Raw genomic sequence first — 15,714 nt, 5'->3', positions numbered from 1 at the left:
GAGATAGGGGTGTGATAGAGGCACTACACAAGCTCAATATAACCACAGCAGGAGACCTATTTCAGGAGGAGAGGGCTAAGACTTGGGAGCAGGTGCGGGGCATAGAGGGTACTGAAACTCTGCTGCAACGCTTTCAATTCCATAGGGTCCGAAGGGCCCTTTAAGACCAACTGGGCGAAGATCTGGTGGAACCCCCGGAGGTCCCCGAACTCACTTTTGACTTAAAATCCGAAGCTCCGCGGAAACTAGTAACGAACTTATACAGGATAGCCCTATCCCATTGAGAGACGCAGTACACGGCGGCGCGTCTGGCCTGGCAGAGAGACTCCGAAATGCCGATTGATGAAGATATGTGGCGGTTTTGCTGCGAAAACACTAAGTGTATTTCCCTCAATGGCAAACATAGGCTGATTCACTTTAAATTCCTAAACACGGTATACTATACCCCAGAACGCTTACACAGATATGGCCTTCGCGTGTCGGCTGGGTGCGAACGGTGCCACGTGCCGATGGCGGATTTCCTACATCTCGCCTGGCTGTTCCCGAGAGTGCAGTCCTTTTGGAGGGCCGTTTTTGAGGAGCTTGGTAGTATTACAGAGGTGGAGATGGTCCCAACCTCTGCGCTTGCGCTCCTGGGCTACACCAAACAGTTACCTGCGTTTTCACGCAAACTGATTGGCATGGGCCTGTTAATGGCGAAGCGGGAGGTAGCAATGCGCAGGTTGCGGGGGCCGACTCCCTGATCCAGGGTTGGAAGCAGGATATGCTGTATTGTTGCACACAGACAGAGGTTTACAATGAACTGCTCCCCCCTAGGTGCCGACCCAAGAATTTCTGGGGATTGTTTCAGACATACATGAGCAGCAGGGAAGGTGAGAGGGAGGTTGAGCCCGGCGGGGAGGAGGAGGTATCCACGAACGAGAGCGCTCAGGAGTGATAGCTGGCCACTCAAGTGTATATGTGTTGATGGATCGGAGGGGTGGCTTCCTTTGGTGGCGCTTTGGGGCTTAAGGGCACTGTTCGCCGCCTGCCCGATTTTAGGGTTGTTGGCTAAATGGCCGTGTATATCTGGATGCGGGTGCTGAAGATGTGCAATGTGTGTTTTTAATCGGTGTGTGCGGGCGAGGGAGGGGGGGATTGAAGGTTGATGGGGAGTGTTTTCTTTCTCTCTTTATTGGATTACTGAAACCGAACGAACCAATTAATTAAAAAAAAATGAATGTAAAGGATACACATATAAAGTGCAGAATGGTTAGACTTTCAAACAGCAGAAACCACTGAAATTCATCAGTTTATGGTTGGCACTGCAACTCATTGCTTGTACGGCGGCGATGCGGACCGGGACTTGAACAGTAGGTGCGATGTTCATGATCTCACTCTTTGGGATGCAATGACAAATTTCATAAAGGAGCTTTGAGATGAGATTACCTATCACATTACCATTAGCACTATCAATGAGACAAGTATGAATGCAATATTATTTACTGGTTTGAGTATGTATTGTGCATTGGGTTTTTAAATGTTGTTTGTATTGGTATAAATAATCTGGGGTTATGGCCTGGGCACTGCATTTGGTGTGTGAGTTGTGATTTGCATGGCCATTTGGGCGATTTGTGTATTGAAGACTGAACAATAAGGTGGAAATTTACATGTTTTTTCAAATGTAATTTGTAACCATAACTGTACTTTAACTGCAGATTTCCAAATAATTTCAGAGTTTTATTAAACATACGTTCAGATATTGTGAAGAAAAAAAAAATAAGCAGATGGCAGAAGAGAGAAGAGGTTGAGTGTAAAGTAGACACGCCCCTTCCCGCTCCAATACCTAGCAAGCCCACCTGATCCAGGCTATTCGTTACTCTCTTCAAAACCAGAGGCGCAACTAATTCAAATCATGCACACATGTGGCCCCGCCTTGCACAAGCCTGCATGCACACACGTGAAGCCACCCATGAACCCTTAACTTCATACACCCACGTGTCCAACCTATGAAACCCTACCTGCATGTACCCATGTGTCCCAGCCGTGCACCTATTTGCATACATCCACATGTCCCACCCGTGCACCTACCTGCATGCACCCGTGTGTAGCATCCGTGCGCCTACCTGCATGTACCCACGTGTCCCACCCATGAACCCCTACCTGTGACTGCACCCCCCGGCCACCACCTGTGGTTCAAATTTATGGCGTGTCCCCTGTGCACCCCAGGCATAGCTCCACCCCCACTCCCGGGCCAAAGAGGTGCTGCTCACGCACCCTAGGCAGGGCCTTATCAGTTACTAGGAAGTACCTTTGAGGAAAGACGGCCAATCAACAAAAGCCGCCCAGGCACCAGCTGCAGGGGCACCCAGCCGCTCACTCCTCCTCATCATCCACACAGTTTAGTAATCCTGCAACCTTCCCGTTAGTGGGTCGAAAAAGTGGTCCAGAAGACAGCAATCCAATCGTTGGCCTCTCTGTAGAGCGCACAAAGCAATTGGTCACTATTCCAGTTGTGATTCTGTGTAATATTTGCGCTGGAGATACACAGCTGTCTAAAGGCTGATAAGGCAAAATAAAATACAGTGTTTATAGGTGAGTGGGTGCGCTGTGTGTTTGAGCGATTAAAACACTCTGAAGCTCACTACAGCTTCCACAGGTCCCAAAATATAAGAATTTAAAAAAATCAATAGTCATTATTTATAGAAAAATAATCACTGTTACTTATTTATCTTGAAGAGCTAACAATCACTGATAAAGCCAATAGCCCTGGCTGATTTTAGGTGGTAAGTTGTGTTATTTATCTGGATACAAGTACAGAAAGGTCAAAGAGGAACCAAAATACCGATTGGTTGGCACACTATCAGAATCACATAAATGTAGTTTACTTCTTTAAGTCACACCCTTAATTACATAGCCCACCCTCGTTACAGAGACCCCCGCTTTTCTGCCCCTGTCAGTGGCGTCAAGAAGGCGCCGCATGGGACTGGCTGCATCATTCTGTATTAGGCCGGTCCCCACACATTCTTCTGCTGTATCTCAATTCTTGTACATGAAGTCTTTTATAGCGCTTTGCAACCCACTTAATCGCCTCTAGTTAGGGTGACCAACTGGCATGGGTGCAAATTCAGGACAGTGAGTATAAAAATTCAGGACAAAGGGTCAAAACGCAGGACAAAAAATTCAGGACAGGAATTCGAAATTCAGGACAAAAGGTACGTTTTAAAGACACATCAGAGGAGGTTGCGCAAAAGTATATCAGTAAGTAAATGGAGAACCACTTAAGTACAAGTGAAAATAAGTTTATATTAGGTTGAGCCAATTGTGCACTTCACGGTTTTTCAGCATGCGCAGCTTTGAGCAAATGTGCAGGTATTTTTGTGGTAACAAAACCGCCCCACCCCACTTTTTCAGCCTCCCAGGGAAACGCATGATGCCCGGTCCAGCCAGTCCAGCCTTGCAACCACCCTCCAATGGTGCCCCTAATCTCCACAAAGACCCTCTCTCATGTGTATTTAATTTCTTTTATAGTGCTACTCGTACCAAGTAAGTAGGACAGGTTGTTTGGTGCGTTACATCACACACATAATATATAGAGACGATGACTCATATAAATGTGAAAGTCAATGTATAGGAAATGTTATGGGGGTTACAAGGTGAAATCATTCTTTCATCCATCATTCAATCTTTCACCATTCATTCTGTCCTTCCATTTGTGTGCCCATCCATATCAATATTCAACCATTTTCAAACCTAGCCATCATCTATCCTTCCATCCATCCATCATTCCACACATCTATCCCTCTATCCACCCTTTCACTCATCGATCCCTCCATTCATCCTTTCACCCTATCCATTTGTACACTCATCTATCACCTCTTCCACGCATCTATCTATTCACTAACCCATCTAGCCATTTAACCTTTCACCCATCCAGCCATACCTTTACTTACTCATTCATCCAACCAGTCACTCATCCTTCCACCCATTCACCCTTTGTCATCCATCCATCCTCCTTTTCTCTTTCCATCCCCTTCACTTAGTCATCCATTCTTCCAGCCAACCAACCATCCATCTACTCATCCACTCATGAATCCATCCATTGACCCTATCACTCATCCATCCTTTCACTCATCCATCCATCCATCCTTTCTCTCATTTCATCCACCCTTTCACTCTGTCACTCATCCATCCATCCTTTCGCTCATTCATCCACCCTTTTACTCCTTCACTCATCTATCCACCCTTTTATCCATTTACCCTCCCTTTCACTCATCCATCCATCCTTTCATCCTTTCACTTATCAATTCATCAATCCTCCCATTAGTTCACTCATCCATCCACCCATTCACTCGCCTATCATCCACCCTTTCACTCATCCATCCATTCACTCATCCATCCATTTACCCGTCCATCCACCCATACATCCATGCATTTACCTTCTCTCATCCATCCGTCCACTCACTTATCCGTCCATCCTTTCTCTCATTAGCCATTCATTCACCATTTCATTCATCCATTCACCCTTTCACTAATCCATCCAGCCATCCATCCATCCCTTCACTTACTCAGTTCAGTTTATAACTTTATTCGAATGTTTAAAAAACATCATAAAAGTATACAATTTAAAACATTACATACACATGGTACTCAGAATACAGAGACAGAAATAACATTGTCACATGTTGTGGGAATTGCTACACATAAAATTACAGGAAAACCATGCTAAGTCTAGCTCTAATAGATTTCAGAATAAAAGTGGCAGTATAAAAACAGATATCTGGGCTTGAAAGTGAAAAAAGAAGCCTCAGAGCGCTATCAGTAGTACACATGTTATATTTAAGGAACATAGGCTTGAGGAAACAGATGCGTTGTGCTTTATACAGAGGACAGAGTAATAAAAAATGCATTGTACTTTGTTTTGAAGAGCCGTCACATGGACATGGGGTGACTGGATGAGATTTCATAATCGGGAAAGCAACCAAGTTATGCACTAAACCTAATCTTAGCCTTGAAAGAACAAACTGGTGGGACTGTCTGTGGATAACTTTAAGGTACATTGGGATACCCCGGCTATCATCATTCAGGGACAGGTGGAAAATATGTGTGGAATATTCTCTAGTAGCATAACTTCGCACATCCGATTTCGCCCTAAGATAGACATTTTTTAGTTCCTGTTTGTCTAGAGTGTTCAGACTGGTAGGGTCATTTCCTAGGTCCATGTCAAACAGGTCTTTAACAGTCATAACTACATATTTTAACCATGGAATACTTGAAACTTTATCCAAGAGCAAACAGTCTTTGATAATATCTTTGGTGAATGTTGTTTCCGACTTGGTAAAAATGGATTTCCATACCAACAGTGGCCTTAACCCAGTGAGGTCGGACAGGTAATCCAGATCTAGTTCCGAATGGGTTAGAACAGTAGATGCCGAGGTGGGGAGGCAAAGCAGCCGTTTAATGAACTTGTTTTCTTCAGTCTGCAGGGCCTTGGCATTGCAATGTCCCCATACCCCCGAGCCATACAATGCTATCGAAGTACATCTGTGCTTGTATATAGTCAACATATCAGCAATACGGCGGCTTCCTACTTTGGAAGCAAAGCGGAAGACGCCTAAGGATGCTTTCCCCATTCTCGCTTTGACATTTGTTTCCTCAGGGGCCCATGATCCTCTGTCGTTAAATGTGACTCCCAAATAGCAAAAATTTGTGACAGTTGCAATATGGTTTTCCTTAAAAGAAAAAGGTTTAAAAAGTTTCAACTTTTTCCCACACACCATGACAAACGTTTTAGAATTATTAATTTTGAGTTTCCTTTTCAATATAAAATCATAAAACCCATCCATCAATTTTTGTAGGCCTATAGGGGTCCTAGAGAGAAGAACTGTATCATCGGCATACAGTAATACCGGTATAGGGGTGCCTCCTACTTGGGGGGCATCAGCATGAATTTGCTTTAGTTCTTGTTCCATCGAGTTAATGAAGAGGGAAAAAAGCAACGGGGCTAATACGCAGCCCTGTCGAATGCCAGATCTTACTCTGATCTTCCGTGTGCACTCACCCTCAGGACCGTAACGAATTTGGGCGGATAGGTTAGAATAAAGTGTGGCCAAGAAATAGATAATATCGGGGGGGGCTCCCATACCCAGCAGAGTTGTCCATAACAAGGCATGGTCGACCAGATCGAATGCGCTTGAAAGATCTGCAAAGCACAGAAATAGTGATCCCGGCTTGGCCTTGGTATACTTCCCTATTAAAAGGTTCAAGTTAATACACTGGTCGATCGTACCAAGGCCCTTTCTAAAGCCGTATTGGGATGGGGCAAGAATGTTATTATCTAAGGCCCAATCTTCCAAGCGTGCTAACAGGACCCTACTCAAGATTTTTAGTGAGGAATCCAAAAGGGAGATAGGGCGGTAGTTCTTGGCCTCTCCTCTATCCCCCTTTTTATAGATTGGAATGATAATGGATTCACCCCACGTGGAAGGGGTCCTGTTATCCATAGCAGCATTAAAGGCTATGGTCAATAATGGACTCCAGAGGGCTGGATCATATTTGTATAGGTCGATCGGCACCCCGTCTGGGCCGGGGGCTTTTCCCCCTTTACTATTCCTTATAGCCAAATCCACCTCATCGGTCGTTATTCTCGGGGGTTCAACTAGGGTAGTGCAAATGGTGTTATCACTGGCTAAAGACTCTCCAGTTGGATCGAAGATCCCTGAAAAGTGGGCCATCCATCCCTCTTCATTAACTTGGGCAGTGAGGACAGGGAATTCCTCTTTTTGCAGGAATGGGCTATTGATGGTATCCCAGAACAGTTTACTGTCCCGGAGGGCTGCGGCTTTACTCAAATCTTCCCAGGCTATTTCTCTAAGTTCTTGTTTCCTGGTTTCGAGCGCATTTTTATAATCAGCCCTCAGGGATTTAACCGCATCCCTGTCTCTCGGGGTGCTTGAAAGGGCAAGTTTAAGGGATTTTAGTGCCCTTGTACAAGCTTGGTTGAACCAGCCCTGTGTGGCCTGTCCGGATTTGGCCTTCTTTGAGGTGAGTGTTTGCTTGATTATAATACCCAAATTCTCAAAGTTATTTATTGATTGTGCTGCGGGGGCTTCCGTTTCCAGGCAACTGAATATCATATTTAGGCCAGCTTTCACCACCCTGCGATGTAAATTCTCTGCTTTTTCCCCACTCCACTTTATGCGGGTCCCGTTAGGTCTACATGGCGTAATGTCATCGACTACCCTACCAGAAAATACATCCCTATGGAGCTCATAATATAAGACCATGGTAAGTGCATTGTGGTCACTCAGGTCGTGATCTAAGATCTGGGTAACCGAACAATGGGGAGCTACCCGGTTGGAAATGATCAGGAAATCAATAATGGAGGTGGTCTTTCTCCCCGTGAAGGTAGGTGCCAGATTACCCTCCTTATCAGGTGCATGTTGGTGGATTGATATATCAATTTTTAACATCAAATTGTTAAGGGAAGTGCCACATGGAGAGTGTAAAAAGTGGAGTAAATTTTCCCCATTTTCCCCATCATAACCACAGGTAGTAGAATATGAGAGAGGGCAAGTTCTAATATTAAAATCTCCACCCCAAACAATATCATAAGATACAGTTGTTTTACAAAGAATAGAATCCAGAGCCGATTCAAGTTCGTCTACTACAGTGGTGCTGGAGGGGTCAAAGGTATTATTATAATGGTTAATCAACAATAGGTTTTGGTCCCTGCCTACCAGAATTTCCAAAATTTGCGAATGGGACCCCACAATATGGCTTTTTCTTACTCGTAAAGGTAGGTGTACAGAGAGTAAAATCAACAATCCCCCTTTGGCCCTCCCCATTGCAGATTCCACCGCATTACAGTTATAAGCAACAAAACCATCAAAGGCAATATCTTCCACTGACCACGTTTCCTGCAGACATAGGATATCATGAACCACAATGAGTTCCCTCCAACCCAGTGCTGAAACCTTCTGCCGCCACCCGGCAATGTTCCAGCTCATCAATGAATAACCCTTGGCCCTTTGGTCCATACCTGTATTAATATGGATAGTTGAGACAGAGGGTGTAATACAAGTCATATCTAGCGGAATCAATTCCGGTACAGTGGGGGTAGCTGGGGTAGGGGTGATGGGGGTGATTTCAGAACATTGTATGATGGGGGTTGTAACGGGTGTAATCTGGGCCAAATTAGTGGGAATAGCTTCGTTAGGGGTGGTTAAATGGACCATGGGCGGAACATCGGGTTTAGCCTGAGTGTTAGTCGGCTTCAGAGAGCGAGAGACAGGGTGTAGTCAGTCTACCCCCTCTAGGCCATCTAAGCAACCATAGCGGTTAGGATCCATGAAGGAGTGAAATTGGGGTGCGTATTGGGGTAGTCTTGGTGGTCTAGCATCATATGCTCGTTGTCTGCCCCTCCGTTCCACAACGGACCAATCCCCTCTTCTTTGTTGGTGGCGGATATTGGTTGGTGGGAAAAAATAGGAAACGGGAAGGGTCTGGATCGTTGAATCGAAGGACCTGTTAAAACCTGCACATATATGGGATACTGTGCGAGGGTCTCTAAAACTAACGGTTAGGCAGTCCCCATTGATGTTTTTAGGGGTCTTGCCTATCCAGGGGACCCTCCTTACCATAATTATCTCATTGTGCAGGTGGCCCGGGAGCGGTCTATTCCAATTGAGCCATTTTATAACTTTATTCTTCAAGGAGCTAAAGGTTTCTGATTCCCCTGTTTCTAGTGGTGGTACTCCGGCTAAGATGACAGTTAACCGGTTAGCCTCCGGTGGTAAATCAGGCCACCTGGGTCTAGGGGTATTAAATGCCTCGCTTGGTACTCCCTGGGTCCCCCCGGCCATATGGTCTGGTGGGTTAATTTGGCTTGGTTGTTGACTCGCCCCATTGTCAGTTGTTAAATTATTGGGCTGGGATTGGATAAGGGGTGGTATACAGATATTAGGTGGGGGGATATTAGGTTGATTCAAAACCGGATTGGGAGGAGCGGGAATAGCAGGGGTTATGGTAGTCGTTGGGGTGTGTTGGTTCTGAAGGTTACCAAGGGTGGCTAGGATGGCGGCAGATGTTTTCTCTACATTTGATATTCTGGAGCAAAGCCTATCCAGTTTAGCCTCTAATGGGGATATGATTGATTTAAGTAGTGCCACGGCCCATTCCATGGATATTTCTCTATTCGGGAATTGAGCATCACGGAGGGTAAATGTGGTCTGGGGTGGTGGTTCCTCCCGTACTTTAGCAGTTTTTGTAGCCCTTCCCGTTTTAACTTCTTTTTTATTGTACACTCTTTTCCGTTTCCTCACGGCACCCTCTCTTTCCCCACGGCTCTTAGACTCAGTAGTACTCACATCAGGATAAGATAAAATGGAGGCATTTTCACTTATGAATACACAGGTAGGGTCAGCAACAATATCCGTTGATATAACCGGGGTAGCTAAGTGGCTAGGGTCTTCTATGGGCGGGGATATTTTATCCGCAATAGCAGACTGATTACTATCTCTAGTGGGCGTTTTGGCGTTAGCAAGGGGTCCTATGGATGATCGTTTAAGGGAAATAAGTTCAGTAGATAAACGCTTTTCCAATATGACTATCTCCTTGTCTATTATGTTATTGGCCCTAATGAGGAATTTTTCCATACCTCCGGCGGTTGACAAGCTGCCAGTCAAGGAGGATTTAATCCTATTGTCTCTGCCGGCCATAGTCCTTAGGGATGGGGACGCACACAAGTTAGAGGGGTGGCCCGGTCCGGTCACTCCGGGTCACGAACGGCCACAAATGGTCCCGCCCTTGTCCCGGGCTTCTCCCGGTCGCTCCCGCGCGCTCCCGCGCTGCGTCGCTGGTCTAGTCAATTTGTAGGTCTGTGATAAAGGGGAGGGGTCCGCAGGGAGAGCAGCCCAGGTGCTGTTAATCTGGGCGGCAGGCGCTTCTGGGATAGGTAGTCCCAGCCCCCGCTCTCTGCTCGCAGCCCTGCAGCTCCTACGACCCACCTCTCAGGAAACAGGCAACTCCTGAGGCAACAACCAGACGATCCCAGCGATGCGGGACCCGCGGAGCGGGTTCCGCGAGAAGTTGGCTGTAAGCAATGTGGATCCCTGCACGCTCAGCCCGGCACACTCCAAAGATAACAGCAAAGCGTCCCACAGGTACAGCGAAGGCTCGGGTATTTCTAGCTGATGGGGAGGGGCCCGCAGGGAGAGCAGCCCAGGTGCTGTTAATCTGGGCGGCAGGCGCTTCTGGGATAGGTAGTCCCAGCCCCCGCTCTCTGCTCGCAGCCCTGCAGCTCCTACGACCCACCTCTCAGGAAACAGGCAACTCCTGAGGCAACAACCAGACGATCCCAGCGATGCGGGACCCGCGGAGCGGGTTCCGCGAGAAGTTGGCTGTAAGCAATGTGGATCCCTGCACGCTCAGCCCGGCACACTCCAAAGATAACAGCAAAGCTCACTTTTTCACATTAATTATGAGCTGAGCCTTTGTCTGCAGAGTTGCAGACAGAAGGGGCCCATCAAGTGCTTCACCCCTGCCGTAGTTCCTAAAGCAAGGAATGGGACGGGGGAGGGCTCACTATACCCCTGCATTAAGAGTACAGACTGTCCCATTGACATTCTGTATGTGGCAATCAGCCCCATACAGAATGAAAACTGTTTCCGCTCCCATAAAGAGGGTTTTAATGATTTACATTCCCTAGCAAATGCATCCATTTGCAGCTCTGTGCTTTATTTTATAAACATTTTTTTATAATAAGTAAACGATACGCAATGTAAAAGTATGTAATCAGGTGTTCAATTGTCTGCGAAAGATATTTTTATGCTTTTTTGTAAATATTGTCTTATTTTATGATTGTATGTTCTTCTTGTGAACTTTTATGATTCCTCTGGAATCGAATAAAGGTTTTTGACTGACTGACAATGGGTGGATGGGGCTTGCCTTGGGCTCAGTGCGCTCAGAGGATGAGAGCATGGCGGCCCCATCGGGGAGGTGAGGCTTCTGGCAGGGGAACAGTGATGATCCCCATTGCCCAAAAGTACGGACAAAAGGCGTCCGTAAAAGGGATCGTAACGGACAACGGACGTGAGATCCAAATTACAGACAGTCCGTGAAATTTACGGATGGTTGGTCACCCTAGCTCTAGTTGAGTCAAGCAGATCATGTTTCTCTGAAAGAAGTATATCCATTCTCTTTTTTTACAGAGCACAAAACACAAAGCCAACCCGTTAAATGTATATAGATGTATTCATTTGTTTGTAAACACAAGCACACAGCCGGTCTGCTTTTAGTTATTTAGGCTCCAGTCTGCTTTTAGTTATTTAGGCTCTCTCAGTACAAAGATGGGTGTTTGATGTATTTCTTCACTAGCTCTAATATATTGTGCCATTATGATTATATTCCTAATTAATTTTGTAACTGCACTAGATTGTACCGACTCTGCTTAGCGAAATGAATAACATCTCCAAAAATGCAACATGCTATTGGCTTGAAGGTCAGGACTGTCTAGAGTTTGCCAAAACTGGTATAGCTGACTTGGTGGGGTGTTACATAATTTATTTTTTTAAAGTTTTTATAATTGCAAAGTTTGGCTCTGTTCTCAATGTCTATCAGATATACAATCTCCTTTTCATTAGGCCCTTAGGCTGGTATTAATGTATATAGTAAATTTACCGGATAGGCCATGTCACCAGGGACACCCTCTGCAGGGTCATCTATTCCTTTTACAAAGCATTGTCATTTGGAATCCATCTATCTAGCCAGAATAGAGAAATAAAACTTTACATTTTAAGGATCGTATATTGTTTTCATCTTTGCAATCAAGAAAACTGAGGAAAGTTTTTCAGAGCGTACATTGCCAGGATGAATATATTTATTTCACAAAACAGAAAGCGGCTGACACAAGAAGTTTCTGAAAGTAAACAGTTCTTATCAGCATCCTGTTTGCCTTCTGCTCTTCATTTTGATCTACCTGCCATGGGTCGCAAGGGGAGTGCCATGGGTTGCAAGGGGAGTGCCATTGGTAGCAAGGTGTTGCAGGTGCGATCCCTGGCGACTTCTAAATGATAGTCCATGGCTGCCTCCTTCCTCTTGGTGCTTTTCATTGGCTCCTGCCTCTGCTTCAGTGCCTCACTAGGAGCCCCTGCCTCGCAGCTAGCACTGACTACTAGAGAAGAGCACAAGCCACCAACCTCTGGAGGGCCTAAGATGACTAGGTGTCCTGGATTCGCCAGGACAGTCCAGGTTTTTCACCAGCTTTTCGACAATTTTAGAACATGTCCTGGTTTTCAGAGATGGTCAACTAAAGATATAGGGAGGCACATTTTTATGTGTTTCATGGGCAGTATGGCGGGTCGCTGGCTTGAGAGCTCTTGACTGGCATGGAGAATGGGGGACCCCCTACATGTACTTTGCAGGGGGCCCCCCTCAAGTTTCGTTACGCCACTGGACATCAGAACACGTAAACATCACATAAGTGCAGCTTCAGCAATGTCCTTGGTATTTATGTAGACTGACAGCCCCATCGTCAATAATGTGTGTCTCAGAATTTCATCCACATCCCAAGGCTGAATGATTCAACATCTCGTGTGCCCCTGTCGAATAAGCTGGCTGTTTTTGTAGTTTATGTATATGTAATCGTGGACACACCTGTTGTGGCGAGTACTGAGGTTGCCCGTTGCCTAGATGGTCACCATCCTCACCAGCGTCCTACCACATGCGATGCTGCATTTGCACCCTTGCTGTGTTACGCGCAGGGTTTTGTGACTGTCCTACAGGAGATGGGGTCATGGCAACAGATAGTTCAGCCTACTGGGGATGAAGTGGAGCGTGACTTTTGAGGAGCTCAAGTTGGCTTTAAGTGGGCTTAGTACATGATAAGATCTGTTGAGAAACAGATGAGCCTTTGAAGCTGGAAGGACCGTGACTGGCACATGTGCTCAACCATCGCACCACGACAACCATACGCCAATGCATGAGCCATCATGGATGAGGATGTAGATCCTGTCTATAAACCAAAGCTGACCACCCAAAATGAACTAGAGGTCCAGAAACAGACGTAATGTTTAGTCCAGATGAGGCTTCTACAACCGAACATCACCCTAAAAGCAAGAATAAATAACATAAAATACCACACCTTTCTGGGTGCAGTTGCCGCGGTGATGTGTACAGTGGTAACACAGCCTGCATGTCTCTGGCGTTCTGGACACTGTCGCTGATGCCAATACTGTCTTTCCTTCCCCATCATTTGGCGAATGTTATGGTCTCTTATGCGTCGTTCAATATGATATCTCAAATGACCCTCCTGCTTGGTGACGTGTATGATCTCCCTTGTTGAACCCAGCATGCTCATTAGGCTGATTCAAGGCACCTGTGAGCCCAGAGAAGTCATGACAGTTACTGAAGCTCTCCTGAACAGCCTGACGCTGGCTGCTGTGTCAGTCACGTGACCAGTCCACCACCTAAAAGCCAGTGCTCCACCTTCTACAGTGCCTGGTGCCCCCCGCACCTGCTGCTGGCCATAGAAAAGCATGATCTGTTTGGCTGCCAATGGCTTGTGTGCAATTATTAAACCCAAATCAGGTAGAACCAGGGCTGGGGGCTTTGGTAGCCTGGGTGAACATAGTTTGCTACCTCTTTCTAGCCATTGGTTATGCATTTAGGGACAACTATCCCCACTTCCCTTTCCCTCCTGCGCCTCGCCGACCCCTGTGGTGGTTTAAGTGGCTGTCTATTATTGCCTTGATTGTGAATAGGCTTTAATGTAGGTCAGTAGCGTGATTTGTTGTCTGAAGGGTACAGATCTCTGTGTGAAGCAGCACACCACAAGCTGTTCTTTACCCCACACTTGCCCAGAAATGAGAAGATGCTTTTCTTTGGGGTGCTGCCAGTGGATCTGTCACCATCACTCACTGCAGGACGCTGCAGTGCACTGCTGCTATCCACTACGTCCAACTGGCGCTGGGTATTGTGTTTCCTGGAACAAAAGGCCTGTGTTTCCCGGCTGGCCTTTCATTCCACTGGGCTGAAGCCATTGGAGGTCGGTTTTGAAAGCCCGTTGCACTCCTGGTGCCTTGGTCACCTTCCCAGCTCCCCGTGGTTAAAGGCAGTAGGTGTGGGGAGACATCTAGAGAGAGAGCGAGAGAGAGAGCGAGAAAGAGAGAGAGAGAAAGGGAGAGAGGGAGAGAGGAGGGATGGAACGAGAGAGACAGTGGGAGGAGGAGTTAAAGGGAGTCTGGTTTCAGCCAGTTTTGCCAGTGCTTGGGTGCTGCCTCTATTTTCCTAGCTCGGCCCTGGACATTTCCCTTTGGATTGAATTGTGCGTTTTTGACAATGGCAGCCACAGAACGACGATGATTACAGATTTCTATTCTCCCAGAATTCCTTATGTGAAAAGGGCAGACTCCTTCTCCTCCCATAATACAATGCGCTCCTCAGGTGCTCACGGTGTATCCACAGCCGTCGCCTAGTAGCCTCCTGCGGGTAAAGGTGAGTTGGAACTCGTTGGGGCTGTCGGTTCGGGAGCCCGGGGGAGCAGCGTGGCAAGGCTTGTCCAAGGCTTGTCCTGGAGGTCTGGTGCCCCTGATCTTCCACAAGCCCAGCTATCAGCGATACAAGGTGCTTGCATCACCACCCACAAGAAAGGAGAAAGAATCATGCACCAAATGAATAGGACCAAACCCTCTAAAAATAAGACAGCACAACTAAAATAAGTATACAAACTTAAGGGGAACAGCCTTTACAACGCGGGCATTACCACGCGCTGCCATTATGACGCTGCTTTTACAACGCTAGTCGTTTCAATGACTTGCGCTGGAGGGCGCTGTTGGCAAAGGAATAGTTTAATTTTCTATTCCAACACCTTCCCTACTGTCAACGTGGGCTGGAGTTGGAATAGAAAATTAAACTATTCCACTATCCAGCCCTTACAGCGCAAGTTGTTGTAACGACTTGCGTTGTAAAAACAGCGTTGTAATGGCACGCGTGGTAATAGCCCGCGTTGTATTGACATACATACCAAACTTAAGGACATGGTCTGTGGCCGAGGACTGCATAGGATCGCCATTTATTCTGGTCAAGTCAAAACCATGCAAAATTCCAGACACCCCAAGGGAGCTTTGGAAACGGTCAAGGATGAGCTATAGAAATACGTTAACATACCATATTCTAAAGAGATTCTGACCCAGCACAATACAAAAATCTCTTTTTAATGCAGACGAACGATAGAAACCTTTTAGCCAAAAGTGTGTTTTTCCTTTTTTTTCGATATAGATGTGTAAGTCCAACAGACTGTTGGCAATGCAATGCTAGTTCCCAGTAACACATGCTCAGGGTGGAGTATTCCAATAGCAAAGATTGTCCTTTTGCCGGGGTGAGACAAAATGTGTCCCCGCCACAAGTGGCAAATATCTTAGCACCAACCCTGGGTCAGGATAAAAGCGCAAGGCCTGGAAGTAGTTGGGTCATTTGCCCAGGTGGGTCTTCTATAGGTTGGAAGCACTTGGGGGTGGTCAGCTAGGAATGTTTGGAATGTAACTGATGCTGCCCCGTACCCAGCAGCCTTTCATAGGCACCGGGCTGTTCGAAAACATTCACACTTCCTTATGGAACAACAGCAGTAAGAAGAACAGTACAAATTGTGGTGGTGAATGTGAATCGAGGGTTGGGCATTTCGGGCTGAGACGCCTGCGATCTGTAAGTTAGGACATGCTGCTAGGCCTGAGAGTAGCT

The sequence above is a fragment of the Lissotriton helveticus genome, chromosome 12, assembly GCF_964261635.1.
Source record: "Lissotriton helveticus chromosome 12, aLisHel1.1, whole genome shotgun sequence".
NCBI classification, from domain to species: domain Eukaryota; kingdom Metazoa; phylum Chordata; class Amphibia; order Caudata; family Salamandridae; genus Lissotriton; species Lissotriton helveticus.
This window is presented reverse-complemented; position numbering follows the sequence as displayed.